Consider the following 6,010-nt stretch of genomic DNA (forward strand, 5'->3'; position numbering starts at 1 on the left):
CATCTGAAGTGATAAACACTAACATTCACCTAGAATCACATTCTTGCCGATGCTAATGTTGGACTGTTTAGACAATTACATTACACAGTACTGTCCACATGAGCTGATTTACTGGACCTGTACATCATTGTCACTGAATAAACAACTCAAGGAGCTTACAAACAGACTGAGGGTGATTGACCCATTATGGTGAAGTTTATTCCAATGTAATTGTATGTTTATGAGTGTGTGCTCCATTTGTCAAGTGTGCGCTCATAAAGAAAGAGGAAGAATGAAACTTCCCTCTTCTTTTGTTTACTTGATCTGTGAGATGTTCCAAAACTGCCTCAAGTCATCAAATGTCTTTAATTAAAAAACTGACGGAATGTCTGATTAAAAAACTTTTTATACTTGTGAAGTGTTGAATTGCGATAATACTTAACATGGCAGCCCACAAATTACACTGTAATTGTAAGGGAAACCAATAAAATACTTAAAATTCTGTTTAATTGTATGTGACATGAAAATTGTTTTTTTATCTAATCTTGTCTGGCTTCGCCACCGCAATTTATATAAGTTTAAGGGGTATGTTTGTGTGAGTGTGCTCAGCCTGTGTGTCCTTTTATACAAAGACGAATTCCTGCATATTTTCCATTCGTGAAATATCTGTATGAAAGAAAATAGGTTCCTTTGTTATGTTATCATTTATTGGCATGCAGGGTAAAATAAAAAGTCCATAATAAACATTCAAATACATGTTTGTTCCATAAGAGTAAGTAGACTTCACCACAGTCATAGAAATAACATTAGAGCAGGTATTTTCCACAAAGGAAATGAGTTAAAGGTCTTGTCATACCTCCAGTCTAAACTTCCTGGGCCATGCTGTCACTCATAGCAGAGAGACACTCGAGGTTTCTGCCAACTGTGCTGCACACCACCAGCACCACCGCTACCAAGCTGCCACAGTTAAATTAGTCTGTCCTCTGTTTTACCCCAGGCAAGAGATGTGCCCCTGCATGCAAACACAACGTTAACACGCTGACAAAGTCTGATGGGAAGCAGCTCACACAGACACACAAAGCTGCCCATGCTTCAAAGCTTTTTCCTTCGATGATCTAGTAAATCCCCCCCTCCGACCTGCAAAATTAAGTTTTCCTGAAAATACATTTCATGACAACCCCCCCCCCCCCCCCCCACACCAATCACACGCACACTCACATACAAAGACTTCCACCACGAGTATTGACTCAATGACGCAGAAAGGGACACTGCCAGAAATCTACAAGCCTTTCATAAGTGACAGCTGGAGGGGAAGAAAAGATCATTACCTCACTCGGAGAGTACTGTGATATACCATGCTGTACTCTACTATTAGGTGGCAGAGCAGAGCTATGACATCTGAATGTTATTTCTTTGCTGGCGAATGGGCTGGTTGCTGTCTAGGGTCATTATTTAGTTTAATTATCACAGACATGTTGTCTCTGAGTGGGTCGTGTTTGGCTCCACTGGGGCTCTGAGGGAGATGCAGCTCTCTCCACAGCTTCCAGCTGTGTGGCGTGTCCTCCTTTCGGGAAATAGCTCAAATCTTGGGAGGATCCATTTCTGTGGTTTGCATTATGATCCAAACATCAACAAATATGTGGATGTGCATGCTAAAACTTGGTGCTGAATCTTCTGCTTTTGGAATTTTCCATCAATCTTCCAGATAAACCAGCGTGCTGTCTCTCGCAGTGCCCCAGAACAGACCAGCTGGAACGCACCAGTGATATGTTCATGTGTGTACATGTCTCCAGCAGAAGCCTACTGGGCGTAGTGAAGCATCAGCCCGGTGTGTTGTCACTAGAGTAAAATAAATGACCCTATGCTCCATTTCACATTTCCCAAGCCTCTTGATAGGAGGGAATACACCGATGCCTCTTCCCCACAGCGGCAGTAAAGGATGCAGCGGCAGTAAAAGATAATGAGTGTCTGAGGAAAAGAGTCTAATGCACTGTGTGTGCAAACATGTGATCTTATATATTCACTCAGCTGCCTGCCAGATGACTCCTATTCCACACCTTTCTTTTGATGAGTCAATGTTGGGGTAAGGTGGGTTTCACATGATTAAAAACAGACAAGGTGAGTAATCACACTCGATTGAAACTCTTTATTAGATTATATATATTATGGTGTCACCCATACTCATTGAGTGTACTATATTGTAGATGTTTTGATATTGCGGTGTGTATTAGGTGTACTACCCCTCTACAAAAGGATCTCCCAAAAGAAAATAGAATTAAACTGTTGTATTAGTGATGACTGTAACTTTTACCGAAACTTCTGATTCAAACTGAATCAGCTTTACTTTAATCTTCACAAACAAAAAGTCCCCAACAGTTTCAGTGCAATAAAAACAGCAGGGTTATTAACTTCTAATCCCTGTATTCTCGCTCTCCCACTCTGTCACTCATGTGTCAGTTTTTCCATCGAGTGTAGTGGTCCTTTGTGTGGGTGTCAGGGCAGACCTTGTCACTCATCCATGGCCTTGGCTTGGAGTCAAAGTGGAAGCTGCTATTTTCCATCGGGCAGAGTGGGATGTTGGAGTTGAACAGTATCGAAAGAGGTCCCTTCAGCCACTGGAGGGCAGTCATGCTCTATGTTACAGGTATGACTGAGATGCCAAAGTGCAGACCTTTGTTTATGGAGGCAGATGGGGAAGAGCTCTGACAAAGCACTACTTTTCTTAGATGATGACCTGATCAAAGTGTGTACTGGATGCTGTAGTTTTGCATTGATCTCCGTCTCTCTGTTTCTGCTCAAGCATTTTCTGCATTATAGGGCTAAACGATACTGCCAAAATCGAATCTAATATTTTAATAATGTTGTTATAGTATGGTATGGTATAGTACACACACTTGTGTTCACCCTGTCATATAAAAGTTATGCAATGTCAGACCATGGTCTAGAGGAGGGTCAGCACGAGAACCTCCCAATAATGTTCCCTTTGAAGTGTCTGAGGAAGTTAAGACTGAAGCTCATGAGCTCCCACAGCAGACGTTGAATTGACTAGACAGGTCAAGGTCAAAGCCCAGATGAGACATCTGCTCGCTGACCTGTGACCTTGGATCAAAGGTGCAATGTGCAAACAGAAGCTCTATTGTGATAAAACAAACAGAACTGCTGCTCCAGGACTGCTATACAAACAGAGGGAACATGTTTTTTCCATGTAGGGGTATATATATATATATATATATATATATATATATATACATATGTGTGTTTGTTTGTGTGTGTGTGTGTTTCTATTAAAGCCACCAGAGGGCAGTAGCAAAACACAGTTTATATTTTGTTGCAGCATTTATTGAGATGAAGTCTGTCAAGCTTTTAATTTTTGATTGCACGATGTTGGTTATCTGTTTTTTGTTTATAGGTTCTGCTTCAGTCACAGACACTGAAAGCTAAAATGATTCTCTATCTTAAACCACTAAGTCCTGTCGCGATGCAAATACAACAGCTGGGTTCCAGTGAGAGACCGAAGGGGACCTCATGTTTTATTCACATCTCATCACACATCAAGGTCTTAATAATAACTTACAGTAATCCCTCTACTGCCCGAGGCCCACCATAGTAAACAGCTTCACTTTCCAATACACTCTATTATGTAAGAAGCATTTCAGCTGACTGATGTTCTTCTTTAACCACTTTGTTTGTTATATATTTTACATTATTATGTTAATAGCTTCCACATATGAAATAATTAATAAGCCCATTGTTCCATGTCAGTATACTTTAATTGTCTGGACATACAGACAAGTACAGCATTAAACAAGGATCCAAATATTAAGGATAAGTTATACAAGTTCATAAAAATGGTCTTAAAATGGTAATGAATGCAGCAAGTCCAAAGTCGAATCTGATCATCTACGCTACAGGAAACTCTTATTTTCACTAACCACATACCATGACAGCAGCAGCAGGAGAGATCACATTAAAAATAGATTTAATGAAACCAACACTTCATGAAGAGACATTTATTAGATCAGTAGAATACATCACCACCATCATCATCATCATGCCAAAAAGCAGCAGCAGCAGCAGCAGCACTTAATTCCCTCACTTTCACCGTATGTCCAGGACAGATGCAGTGAGGCACCCTATATTTCCTCTTTATAATGATGATCTTATCATATGCCCATCTCTATCGAAAGTTCCACAACTCTGGAGTTGAGCTTGTCTTGTTGGCCTTAAATTGCTTTCTCGGGGGGGGGCTCCAGCTGTTTCTCATCTTCCGCCGTCATGGCTTCCAAAAGCAGATGAGGTTTGCAAACACTCGCTTGACAAGGTCATCTGACATGCTGATGTGTTGCAATGGTCAACTGACATTGTTGTTCATTGTTGTTAACAGGTCTATGAATGTTTAAATTGAAAGTTAGATCCTGTTTCGATCTTTATATATTTTTATGAATACCTACCTCAGGAATGATCAGTTATACAGTTAAGAGTCCGAACAGAAATAGTATGTACATCTTTGAAATACTTAATATTGTGTACTGAATAAGCAAACAACAGAATAACGGTGACAACACCAGACTAGTATATCATTGCTATAGCAAAACAGGAACACTACAATAGTATTCACATGCACTAGTACACAGTGTCATACTTGTCAAACATACACTATAGTATTTATATTTACATAATGTTCACAGCTACATTCCATGTTTGTGTTTGCGTGTGTGTGCATTGTCTAATAAAGGATTGTTACAATCAGATAAACTAGAGTTTTTATGTTACGTGCAGTGAAATGAAGTTGTTACACTGCGCTGCCTGTGAAGACTATGATTATGAGGCAATACATGTGGAAGAAAAGTATGGATACTGGGTTATTGCTCAGTACATTTGATATGTAATGCATTTAATATTGACCAATAATGATAAATATCTTCCAGTCCAACTACAGTATTTTTAATAATACAGTTATTTTAAGAGATTGGTCCTGTAAATCAGATTAATCAAACCAAGGAGAAAAAGAAGAAGCCTGCGCATCGAAAAATATTCTCACAATGTACATAATTGTATATCAATAAATACACATGTAGTGGAAACAAAGTGTATACAAATCAAATGAACGTGACAGAAGTCAGTATGACATTTCATGCACTGATATGATAAAAAATAATAAAACCTGACTTTGTTTGGGAAGCTTATCTAGGGCGTAGACACACTAGTACAAAATCTCTGTTTACAGACTTTTTCTTAAATAAATGTTTATCTAGCGAAACAACATAAAACAACAAGACAACTGTAAGCCATTCCCTTTAGTCGGATGAGACACCACAGAATACAGTATTTACACATCTTAGCTACATAGTTGTATTTGTTGTCAAATGGTGACCGTTGCTATAGTTCCTTGCAGTGCTTGGGCATTTTTCTTTCTCATGTTGACTCATTTAACCATCTATAATACCAAAAAATGACCAAATATCCCAAATTGTGCTTTCCATGAGCTCTACTTATTTTGTACTTGTAACTCCACTGCAAGTCCATTTACCCTCTAGGCGGTTTTCTTCTACAATCACACCTACTCATATTTGTGAAGTAAAAAATAAATGATCAGGTATTTTTAGGTACCTATAGTTTCACACTGATAAACACCTAACTAGCATGCCAGGAGACAATGCCATTGACATCTCAATGTGGAGTCAGTCATGTCTGTAGGGTGGTATGTGTATCCAGTTCTTGTGCTGCTTGACACTGTTTTTCTTCAGTGTTCGGGCCACAGAGGCCAGCTGAGATAATATGCTCAAATGGTCTGGCGTGATACAACATCCCGTTTCCTGCAGTCCTCTGTACTGTCGTACGGTAAACATGGCCGCCCACGCACAGAACACACCAGCCTGCTGATCAGAATAGTATTACCATTCACCAGTTTAACGTTTCTATCCAGTCTTTGTGGAAGATGTCTGTATCTCAGTATGAAGGAGAAGTGTGGGTAGGTTAATCAGGGTTACAGAATAAGGTTGTGGTTTGAGTGTTAAAAGTCAAGGGTTGT

Source organism: Anarhichas minor, unplaced genomic scaffold, assembly GCF_050575085.1.
Source record: "Anarhichas minor isolate MPS153535 unplaced genomic scaffold, ASM5057508v1 ptg000011l, whole genome shotgun sequence".
In the NCBI taxonomy this organism is placed as follows: domain Eukaryota; kingdom Metazoa; phylum Chordata; class Actinopteri; order Perciformes; family Anarhichadidae; genus Anarhichas; species Anarhichas minor.